Source organism: Schistocerca gregaria, chromosome 1 (genome assembly GCF_023897955.1).
Source record: "Schistocerca gregaria isolate iqSchGreg1 chromosome 1, iqSchGreg1.2, whole genome shotgun sequence".
In the NCBI taxonomy this organism is placed as follows: domain Eukaryota; kingdom Metazoa; phylum Arthropoda; class Insecta; order Orthoptera; family Acrididae; genus Schistocerca; species Schistocerca gregaria.
In genome coordinates, this window is record NC_064920.1 from 1,026,162,953 (window position 1) to 1,026,175,052 (window position 12,100).

Here is a 12,100-nt window from a genome sequence, read left to right on the forward strand (position 1 = left end):
GTAATAAGTAGCGTTACGGAAGTGAATCGTGGACAATGAAAAATATAGGCAATAAGTGGAGATGGTAGAGCTTGGGTAACTAATGAAGAGGTAGTGAAAATAGTGAAAATTTTCTCTCCAATACGGTCCTTAGTCATTCCAACAAGGAAAAGCTGCACTGTGAAACGTGTTATGTATAGTAATTACAGTCCCACTCCACAAGAGAAATTATGAGAAGAAAATGCAAACAATAAAACAAGTAACTGTCAACAACTGGTGTGAAAAATTGACGTTAGACTGGCTATATTACACTATTAAAGCTAAAAAAACAACACAGAAGCAATCCAGGAAAAGGTATAGCAACAGCCCACATATAAAAACATATACCCCTCCAAGTAAATTCAAACAACTCAGCGTACAACAGAGACAAATTACATGGAGCAGACACATGTGAACTTAACGGCCAAAGCTGCAATGCAGTGTACATAGAAATGACCAGCGGAATTGTAGAACAAGATGTAAAAATTGTATCATATGATGGAAGATAGTATTCAAGAGCACCCATACGAGAGTTTGTACGGGGGTGAGCGATCCTGACCTAAAGATGGATTATTTTTAACATTCTTGAAGACGAATGCTGGCTTGCAAGTAACCATAAAAATGTGGTGGCCGCGCGGGATTAGCGGAGCGGTCTAAGGCGCTGCAGTCATGGACTGTGCGGTTGCTCCCGGTGGAGGTTCGAGTCCTCCCTCGGGTACGGGTGTGTGCGTTTGTCCTTAGGAAAATTTAGGTTAAGTAGTGTGTAAGGTTAGGGACCGATGACGTTAGCAGTTAAGTCCCATCAGAAAAAAATTTTGTGGTTCAGCCCCTGGTGAAAAACTACGTATTACCAACTTTTAAATCATCTAGTTAAGCCTCTAATAGCACCTTTTAAATCATGTCCTTGAAAGAAAAACAGCTGATTATATTAAATTTTTTCTTGCACTGAGAGATGGGAGAGGGGGTCACTCCCCCTTCTCAGTCCCGGAGCATGGTCGCCCTGAAGTATAGTCATCATCATATAAAAATAGGGCGAGATGGAGTTTTTTCCTTGTTATTTCATCTCCCTCGTCCCATATGGGCGGAGTGGACTATCAGCGGTAGAATATTCCGCCCCTCAACCTATACCCACCCTCCCACACACCCACTCACCCACCCACCCACCCACACACACCATCAGCAAGTGACATATAGAATGGCCACGAGAGAGAATTTTTGTTGTTCCTATTTGGTGTTGTTATCGCTCCTGGAAGGGTACATAATGGGAGTGAACTGCGTCAGATGTTGAGTGAGCAGTGTGAATGACACGAAGATTCCATGTACTCGTATGAAACTTAGCTATTAGCGTCTGACAGGGTTTGAAAGGAACCTCATTGTGGGTCTCCGTTTGGCCGCTTGGTCGGACAGTACAATATCCAGATTTGTCAGGCATTCCGATGTGACAGTGGACTGATGTTGGACAGCATAGGAAGCACTCTCGTCATCAACGTTTCGGTCCACCACGTCTCATCACTACATGGGAGGATCACCGTATTGTTTTCCAAGTAAATCATAAATCTGCGCCTCTCAACCAAAAGGAGTAATGCACTCCCTGTAACATTCTCTATCATCCCACAACATTGGTTGGAGACTGAGAGCAACCGGGTTAAGGAATTACTGTGCCATGCGCTGCTGCTAATACCAGAGCACGAACAGCTGCATTTGATGCCGCGTGGGATTAGCCGAGCGGTCTAAGGCGTGCAGTCATGGACTGTGTGGCTAGTCCCGGCGGAGGTTCGAGTCCTCCCTCGGGCATGGGTTTGTGTGTTTGTCCTTAGGATAATTTAGGTTAAGTAGTTTGTAAGTTTAGGGACTGATGACCTAAGCAGTTAGATCCCATAAGATTTCACACACATTTGAACATTTTTTTTTTTGGTTCCGTGACAGGGAAGTATGAACTACTGATGAATGGTTTTGCATTACAGCGATGAATTGCGATTCTGCATTACCCACTGCCACCATGGTCGATGAGTGTGGCAGCGACGTGGGGAGAGGTCTCATTCTCCTAACGTTTTGGAGAGGTACAGCTGTTACTCCCGGTGCCATAGTGTGGGAGCCATTAGGTATGACTTCTGGCCTCAGCTGGCAGTGACTGAGAGAATTTTGACTCCATGACGGTAGGTCAGGGACATCCTGCGTCCTCTTGTGTTACCTTACACGTGACTGTGCCGTGGTGCCACCTTTTAGCAGAACAACGCTCGTACACACATGACACGTGTCTCTATGAAATGCCAGCGTAATGCTGAGGTACTTCTGTAGCCCTCACGATCTCTACATCTGTCCCGATAGAAAATACGTGGATCCAGCTTGGATGTCAACTCTGTCCCATTGCCAGTATACAGATTGTCTCAAATCAAATGACTCTGATCACTATGGGACTTAACATCTGAGGTCATCAGTCCCCTAGACTTAGAACTACTTAGAGGCAGCAAAGTCATACTGATCAGTGGGCTCATGTTGCCAAGTTCTTTGTAAATTACACTCGATTAGGTAATCACTACATTCCAATCACTTCTCCTCTCAAACTGTAAATTTTCATTGTTTCCTCCTCTCCTTCTGGGTGCTTAACTTTCTTGTCAGGTGATGTACATTCTTTAGTCGGCAACACTACACTAAATAAACATTACAACATTTGAGAACGGCGTGTGACAATTTGTATGCTGTGGCAACAAGATTTCGTAGTGGCCTAGACAGCGGAATAGCTTTACCAGGTGAACAACAAGCCTACATGTAAATGACGCCAACACTGTACCGGAAATTACTCTGGGGGGACCACACACAACACATGACCAACCGAGCAAGCGCGAGGCTCAAACAGCTCTACCCTATGTGTCTGGGGATACGCTGCGCCCACACGCCTGCGCCGTCTGCAGCTCATACAAAACAAAGTATTCAAAATCATAAGCAATGCTCCACGATACACACGCATTGCGAACCTCTCACGGAGGTAATCCACAAACTCACCACAAGACTATACAGAAACTCGAGGCATTCGCAGAACCCGTTTATTCTGAATCTGGGTAGCTACGACCACAACCATAGATGGTAACATAAAATACCAAGAGACATACTTGTAAGGACCTAACATTTATGGCCAAGTACACGCAAACACAACGGTACAGGTGAGCCCCTGTTAATCAGAGGCCATTACTGGATATCCAGCTGGAATACACTGCCGAATAACTGGAACCACGCAGGGAAACCGAACCGTACACTGCATGCATACAAGCTCCACACATCCCCTACACAGAGAGATGATCTATGGCCGATCTCCCACTACTGTATAACGATCTTGATTGTTCCAGGAATGCAGCGGCTGCAGCAAACTGGGCTACATCGCCATCGCTTGCCACGGTAATGATGCATGATACCCATACTAACAAACCCAGCCTTGCATGAACCATCGCAGCTAGTAAGCCACTACTGCTCTTACTACCCATCCCACTGTCGCAGAGTTTTTTTTTCCACGGCGCGAGCCTTGGCACTTTTTCCCCTCTGCTCTTCAAATTGTCACCCTCATTCAAGTTTCGTCCACTATCTATCACCTGATGGACCGTGTAAATGCGTAGTCTTACCCAGACACACGGATAACATCACAGCCCAGCATCCTGTGATCCACCTATTAGATAACTAACATGTTGACGGAGGTGACAGTATAACTTTTGGTCTGGTCACCACGTTGGTGCGGGCGTGGAGGGGCCCCATCTCTCTCAAACTTTCCGTAAGTAATAAAACGTACGTATTGAGCAAGAAAGTCTAGGACAATAGCTGTTTGCGGCATAACGTTAAAATGCCACAATATAAAAGACGGATCAACTAAAACCTGTGTACCCCTTTTAATTCCTGAACGTTTAACATAACAAGGAGGGGCTATTATTCCAGGCTCCCCCATTTTATCAAGTCATTCTACCTGTTACTTGTTTCATCAAAAGTTGTTTACGTAACATGCCTATGTACACACATCTGAAACAGTTTTCCTAAGCCCCTTCAAAGAAACTAGAAGCTAGCATATAGTTCCGTTTCTATAAATCGTAGCTGACATTAGATCGATGTCGTAAGAAGCAGGGTCAAGAGTGAACACGTTTTGTACTAGTAGTGCAGATTAATCTTCTTGCTACGTAATTAGGACTACAGATGATGACACAAGAGCCTTATTTGATAGAGTTTACACAGTAACAGCCATTCAACTTTAAAACATTTCTTGGATATTTTTGCGAGACGTTTCAGCGGCGACATTTAACAAGTGTTATTCCAGTGTACTCGTTTTTGCATGGTTTTCGAATGTCATTAAAAAAGTATATCTTTCCATAAGAAATAAAGCAGAGTCCCGCTAATCCGAACCCCGGTAATCCGAACGTTCGGTTAATCCGAGCATGAAAAATGTTAGTCTAAGTTTGGAAAACTGTGCACTAAACTGATGTACAAATACACTATTTTAATTTACACAGTACAGCATACATGCATTAGAAAAAAAGGCAAGAAATCATTAGGTTTAAACAATGCATGACAATGAAAGAAAAGCTGTCAAACTTACTAAAATACAGCGGACATTTTATCCCTACTTTTTAGATGACAAAAACTCAGTCATTGTTTTCTGGTGTAATGAAGACAGTCTGTCATATGACGCATAGTTGCGCCATCGTCTCATAAACATCAAATCAGCAGGTATAGCAGTGCGCTGTCCAGATAACGTAGCGCGAGGTCAAGGACTTGTGCTGCGTCAGTGTGTGGTACCAGCTGTCCTTTGTCGCTTTCAGGCTCATTGTCACTTCCGTCACAGCAGTCCACTTCTTCCTGGTCTTGACTCACAGCAGCAACTAAATCAGTGTCAGTAAGGTTCTCCACATATGCCCCACACATGCCATCCACTCACCTACGTCTCCTACACTAGCTTCTTCACATCCAGGGATTGTCTATCATTTGTAGTAGATTTTCCTCTTCATTTTCAACTAGGTTGTCCTGAAATTCAAGAGATGTCCACAGTTTTCTCCATGGGGTTTTCTCAGAGTATTTCCTGAAATATTCTGCCATGCCTCAGTGGCCCAGTAAATAACATCCTTCACATTGGTCTTTTTTATTTTACTCACTGAAGGAATGCTATCTTCTTGGATCAATATTCTTAAAAATTGTTTATTGTAAATCAGTTTTAATGTTTTCTGTACGTCATGGTCTAACGGCTGTAGAAGTGGTGTAACATTCGGCGGCAAAAACGTCCCTACAATTTCTCCAGCACACAATAGTTCAGTGCTGGAGTGAGATGGCGCGTTATCAGTCGAAAGAATTGCACGGGGTGTCAGACGATTTTCCTTAGGAAACCGTCGAACAAAGGGAACAAACCGGCCGTGAAACGATTCTTTGAACAGCTTACCATCCATCTGGAAGCGATAATATTCAGGCAGGGACTTCTTGTTGCAGTTTTTAGAAGCTCTGGGCCTAGCAGATTAACCAATCAGCATTAAAGGCAGCTTGTGATTGCCAGCAGCGTTGTTGAACGCTAATAAAGTTACACGGTCTTTGCACATTTTACAACTAGGAGCATGATCTTCTGCTTTTGATGCCAGGCTTTTTGTTGGCAATGCTCTAAAATTAAGGACAGTCTCGTCAGCGTTATTAATTTGTTGGGGAGAACACTTTTCCTCTCTTATTTTTTTTCAAATTCACCCAAGTATTCCTTCGCTGCATCACGGTCAGAAGAAAGCTTCTCTCCAGTAATTGTTAGCTGACGGATTCCATAACGTTTTATGAATGTGCCCAACCAACCAGTACTCGCACTAAAAAACTCATCACCATTGATTAACTTGTTCAGGTACACAAATGGCTCAAATGGCTCTGAGGACTGTGGGATTTAACATCTGAGGTCATCAGTCCCCTAGAACGTAGAACTACTTAAACCTAACTAACCTGAGGACATCACACACAGCCATGCCCGAGGCAGGGTTCGAACCTGCGACCGTAGCGGTCGCGCATTTCCAGACTGTAGCGCCTAGAATCGCTCGGCCAAACAGGCCGGCGTTCAGGTACACAACCTTCTCCTGAACCTGTGTAAACCAACGGAAAAGAGCTTCATCCACTTTATCGTACTGGGGCTGTTTCAAAGTCTGCTGAATTTCGAGCGTTTTTTTCTCTAACACTGAACCGCGGATTTATCTTCAAAGAATATTCTCAAAATTTTATTTTATCTGCTAGCGATTTATCAAGAACATTAACACATTTAATCACACTATGTGATCGTGAAAGTAGTTGCCAGGGAGTAACTGATGGAATCATAATTGAATTGCTTTTAACAAATGGAAATTTTATTCCCTAAAGCGTTAAAGAAATATATTTAAAATTATAAGCAGAAAGCACCCTCTAAATATAAAGTTACAATCTTTTCATAGGCAGAAAGAAACAAATTTTTGAGTGTATGAGCTTTCAGGCTGAGAACCTTGCCGCTCCCTTTTGACACGGCCGTAGTCGCGACCGCTCGTAACAACCTCTGAAGGACTACACTGGTGCAAATCTGCAATACACCAGATTACTTTAAATTAGAAGTATTAACAATTCACACAAGCACACAAACTATGCACCTCGTAGGAGGGATGGAAATGGTACAAAACACTAAAATTAAAAGATTAACTTGCCACCGAAGGTGCAACTTGATCTTAACTTCTAATGAAAGTCTTATGGTAGAAGGGTGGCAACTTTATATAGTAAAATGACCATTTAAATAAAAGCCCATGAAATGCAACCTTATATAAAATTATACAAGGTTGGCCACACGAATTAACATGCTCTACAGTACACATATAGCGCCTCTCAAAATGGTAGGCAAGATAAAAACATATTTCAGGAATTAGGCCGTTACATTCCAAGAAATGAACTTGTCAAAACACTGAATCCGACAAACACGACAGAGGCAGCTACTAACGTACGGCAGATTGATAGGGAGATTACCGAACAACCTGAACCACAGGTTGCTCTAACCCGCCCCTACTCCACAAGGGAAAAACGGACCACCCAATTCATAAATAACCACCTTCCCGCGGGTGGACAAACGGAGAAGAATGGTGGGACGACCCCAAAACAAAGCGGCTGGTGATCTCACCAAGAAAACAAGTAGAATTTAACAAGTAAATAAGTAAATGAAACAACATATCACCATATAGTCTAGAAACATATCACCAATCACTTCTAATAAACTGCGATTTCTGGAGAGCATCTGGCGCAGCACCCCCCCCCCCCCCCCTCCCCCCCAAATCGCTCTCCCGAATCGTCCGTTGCCAGCTGCTACACGGACACAGGAAGGCGCGCCGATCTTCCGTCTCACAGCGTCGCAGCTCGCACCGGCCAGACCGATGTCGTGGGTTGACTCCTGTTGTTCTCGTGTCGGCCGCGAAGCCACTACTCCCCGCTATACGGCGCGGCCCACTGGACTCACGTGGCGTCCTCACATGCGCCGATGCTCAAGGCGGACAAGTCATCTTGTGTCTCAGTGCGCGACCAACCAACCGATAATGACCGTTGCCTGAGCACCTCGAGCAGACTGGCGGCCTAACGCGCAGACTCAGATGCCGGAACTAAGCCACGACAGGGTGACCACTCGCTGAGTTCTCTTACTGGCGGAGTGGAAAGACTCTCATTTATCTGGCTTTAAAGATTGATCCGAACGAAATACATATTAGCACTCCGGACGACAGACAGACACTAAATGTCTCACAAATTCGGACAAGAGACAGACTAGCAAGCTGGGGTCGAGAGACTGAGCCAGACTGACTCCACCCAGACTGACCCGACTAACGATCCGACATAGACTCACTCCAACTAACTCAGACTGACCCCGACTGATCGACTCGCGAGCTCATAGCGCTCCTTAAATGCACGTGAACAGGCAACCTTTCCCCTTTCCCACGAGAGGGAGACACCAAAGCTGCGATTGCCACAGCGGCGCCACCGCCAGAACGGAGAGCGACTGCTTCACACTACGCGCTGCGGCGCGTTCTTCAAAACAGCAAATTTTCACCACGGCTCAAAGACGTTGCGCAGGACTGTTCAAGCCTCACTCGGTTCTTCGTCCAGTTACAAATGGTTGCTTTACCGACACCCAGTTCCGTTGCCAGTTTAGATACATTCTCGCCATTCTCTGTCCGCTTCAAAGCATTCTGTTTTTCTTTGAGAGTTAACGTTGTATATTTCCGTTTACTCACGATGAAAAATACGTACACCACTACACCTGAACGAATACAGTACAACTGTTATGCGTGCCAGCGATCGATAACTAACATAACCAAGCGCTTTGCGAACCAACTGGCACTGCACTGACCTCACACACTGCAAAGGTTTCAACAATGCACAACAACAAGGGCAGGGAGGGACAGTGAACCATTGTTCCCACACTTGTTCTCATTTGTTACCATGGTGTACCTACTTATCTGCGTGGTATAATTCATTCTAGAAACTCGTCACCGTAATTCCGGCTAATCTGAAGAAATCTGTAATCCGAACAAGGTCTGGTCCCAATTAATTCGGATTAACGGGACTCTACTGTACTTCCTCCAATATTTTGGTTGGCAGAAGGGTTTATTACCGTAAAACAAAATTGAAAACCTTGTTTCTAACCACTGAATGCGGATCTGTGGTAAAAGTAATTTTAATTACTTTATATTTCTATGTTGTCCTGCCGTGACACACCGGGCCATCAGTCCAGGTTGCTGGGCCGAATGTCGGGCGATACTCACATTGCGATCTCACCTCTCTCCAGGGCGTCTCCGGACACGTCTTCGGTAGTTCAAATGGCTCTGAGCACTATGGGACTTAACATCGGAGGTCATCAGTCCCCTACACATAGACCTACTTAAACCTAACTAACCTAAGGACATCACACACCTCCATGCCCGAGACAGGATTTGAACCTGTGACCGCAGCAGCAGACTGAAGCGGCCGGTGGGCTGTGGGATGTAAACAGGTTTTTGAGCACGGGTGTGATTTGTATGTACGCAGCCGGTGACATTTTTTTGCAGGATGTATTTACTTTTAACGCAAATAAATGACTGAATAAGTGATAAAGTGCTAGATTGAAATGTTTTTGGATTCACGGAAATATTCACACCTTTGCGTTAAAGCAGAAAGCAAACTGACGGCATCGCGGAGCTGCCGTGTGGTTTGAGGCGCCATGCCACGTATTCAGCGGTCTCTCCCACCGTAGGTTCGATTCCTCCCTTGGGCATGGGTTGTGTGTTGTTCTTAGCATAAGTTAGTTTAAGTAGTGTGTAAGTCTAGGGACTGATAACCTTAGTAGTTTGGTCCCTTAGGAATTCACACACATTTGAACGTTTGAAGAAACTGACGATAAAATTTGGCGACATTTCTTTCTTTTTCACGTACCGTTATAAGTATATTTGCGCTTAACTCTGTACTGCTGCACGGGATTACCCGAGAGGTTTAAGGCGCTGCAGTCATGGATTGTGCGGCTGGTCCCGGCGGAGGTTCGAGTCATCCCTCAGGCATGGGTGTGTGTGTTTGTCCTTAGGATAATTTAGGTTAAGTAGTGTGTAAGCTTTGGGACTGATGACCTCAGGAGTTAAGTCTCTTAAGATTTAACACACATTTGAACATTTTTTTTGTATTCCGCTGCGGCACCGGGTCGGCATGGTTAAGGATTGATTTGGCGTGGTTTCCATCGTTACGCCCTAAGCAATTAAGTCCCATAAAATTTCACACACATTTGAACATTTTTTTGCATCCCGCTGCGGCGCCGGGTCGGCATGGTTAAGGATTGATTTGGCATTGTTTCCGTCGTTACGCCCTATAACGAAATGGGTGCACTTCTACTGTGTGAGCACAGTGTTAGTCGTGTGAAAGTGAGCGAAAGTTGTTTAATGTTTGCCAACCGTGTAAATGAGGTTGGACTAAGGTACCAACTTGGTACTGACCTAGTGGGATGTACACTCCTGGAAATTGAAATAAGAACACCGTGAATTCATTGTCCCAGGAAGGGGAAACTTTATTGACACATTCCTGGGGTCAGATACATCACATGATCACACTGACAGAACCACAGGCACATAGACACAGGCAACACAGCATGCACAATGTCGGCACTAGTACAGTGTATATCCACCTTTCGCAGCAATGCAGGCTGCTATTCTCCCATGGAGACGATCGTAGAGATGCTGGATGTAGTCGTGTGGAACGGCTTGCCATGCCATTTCCACCTGGCGCCTCAGTTGGACCAGCGTTCGTGCTGGACGTGCAGACCGCGTGAGACGACGCTTCATCCAGTCCCAACCATGCTCAATGGGGGACAGATCCGGAGATCTTGCTGGCCAGGGTAGTTGACTTACACCTCCTAGAGCACGTTGGGTGGCACGGGATACATGCGGACGTGCATTGTCCTGTTGGAACAGCAAGTTCCCTTGCCGGTCTAGGAATGGTAGAACGATGGGTTCGATGACGGTTTGGATTTACCGTGCACTATTCAGTGTCCCCTCGACGATCACCAGAGGTGTACGGCCAGTGTAGGAGATCGCTCCCCACACCATGATGCCGGGTGTTGGCCCTGTGTGCCTCGGTCGTATGCAGTCCTGATTGTGGCGCTCACCTGCACGGCGCCAAACACGCATACGACCATCATTGGCACCAAGGCAGAAGCGACTCTCATCGCTGAAGACGACACGTCTCCATTCGTCCCTCCATTCACGCCTGTCGTGACACCACTGGAGGCGCGCTGCACGATGTTGGGGCGTGAGCGGAAGACGGTCTAACGGTGTGCGGGATCGTAGCCCAGCTTCATGGAGACGGTTGCGAATGGTCCTCGCCGATACCCCAGGAGCAACAGTGTCCCTAATTTGCTGGAAAGTGGCGGTGCGGTCCCCTACGGCACTGCGTAGGATCCTACGGTCTTGGAGTGCATCCGTGCGTCGCTGCGGTCCGATCCCAGGTCGACGGGCACGTGCACCTTCCGCCGACCACTGGCGACAACATCGATGTATTGTGGAGACCTCACGCCCCACGTGTTGAGCAATTCGGCGGTACGTCCACCCGGCCTCCCACATGCCCACTATACGCCCTCGCTCAAAGTCCGTCAACTGCACATACGGTTCACGTCCACGCTGTCGCGACATGCTATCAGGTTAAAGATTGCGATCGAGCTCCGTATGCCACGGCAAACTGGCTGACACTGACGGCGGCGGTGCTCAAATGCTGCGCAGCTAGCGCCATTCGACGGCCAATACCGCGGTTCTTGGTGTGTCCGCTGTGCCGCGCGTGTGATCATTGCTTGTACAGCCCTCTCGCAGTGTCCGGAGCAAGTATGGTGGGTCTGACACACCGGTGTCAATGTGTTCTTTTTTCCATTTCCAGGAGTTTAGTAAACCGCCTAAAATCCACATTCAGGGTGCCCGGCAAATCATCCCTCGTCGTTAACCCGCTGGGTGGATTTCATCCGTGGGTGGCGCACGGCACTGTCTCGGAAGCGGAGCTTTACCATACTCGGCTATTTTGACCGGTTCTCTTCTGTAATGAACTACTTATCACAATTCTGACCTGCATAGGTCTGGGATGATCAACAAGTCATACCCTGGGGTGAAAAAGTCATGGAATACCTCCTAACATCGTGTCTGACCCCATTTGCCGGCGCAGCGCAGCAACTGGACGTGGCATGGAGTCAACAAGTCGTAGGAGATTCCCTGTAGAAATATTGAGCCATGCTGCCTCTGCAGCGGCCAATAACTGTTAAGTGTTCCGTTTCTCGATTTTACGCCGAACTGGCCTTTCGATTATGTCCCATAAATGTTCGATGGGATTCATGTCAAGCGTTTTGGTGGCGAAACCATTCGTTCGAATTTTCCAGAATATTCCTCAAATATATTGCTAACAATAGTGGCCCGGTGATATGGCGCATTTCCATCCATAAACATTCCATCCCTGATTAGAGACATTAAGTCCATGAATGGCCGTAAATGGTCTCCAAGTAACCGAACACAATGATCGGTTCAGTTGGACCAGAGGACCTAGTGTATTCCACGTAAACACAGTCCAGCTCACACCATTATGGGGCTACCAC